Below are 743 nucleotides of genomic sequence, written 5' to 3' on the forward strand. Positions count from 1 at the left end.
AGAAAATACATAATTTCAAATTGTGATCACAACCAGGAAGAAGAAATATCAAGAGAAAGTAATGGGCAGATGGCCTACTTCAAAGTTGGTACATAGAGATGGCCTCTCTCAGAAGGGATTACCTCAGCTGAGACCTAAGCATTAAGCTGCCAACAGTGCAAAGCCTGGAGTGGGAGTTGGGGGAGTGCTCCAGATGAGGGGAGCAATGAGAGAGAGAAAGATTAAAAGGAAGAAGAAAATGTGAGGGGAAATATTAGTAGGAGATATTACATCCACTGAAACTCAGGGTAAATGATCTGCTCAAAATTACAGCACTAGTTAGTGACAAATGAGAGGATTTGACTAGTTAGACAAATGAGAGGATTCTAGAGCTCTATCCTGAGAAATAAAACTGAACAGAAGGCATCTGGGGCTTCAAGGAAGCATCTAGAGACCTAGGGACAAAACAACAGGGATAGGGACTCAGAGCACTTTCTATGACTCTAGAAATTTTATCAATATTCCAGTTGTAGTAATTTTTGTTAATCCCTTTCTGTTTCCTGAAGGGGCTGACAGCAAAATCTTTGAATGAAATTCATAAATATCAGATTAGTAAATGTTTCCAAGTTGCCAGGTCATGGCCCCTTGTCTCTGGGGCAGGCCTGCAGGCCTGGATTCCATATCTCAGTCAATCCTGGAAAAGCTGAATCCCAAGGCAAAGAGCAAAGGCTGACAGCTCCCAAAGGAAAGAAAAGCAAGTTGAA

This window comes from Bison bison, unplaced genomic scaffold (assembly GCF_000754665.1).
Source record: "Bison bison bison isolate TAMUID 2011002044 unplaced genomic scaffold, Bison_UMD1.0 scf7180017856231, whole genome shotgun sequence".
In the NCBI taxonomy this organism is placed as follows: domain Eukaryota; kingdom Metazoa; phylum Chordata; class Mammalia; order Artiodactyla; family Bovidae; genus Bison; species Bison bison.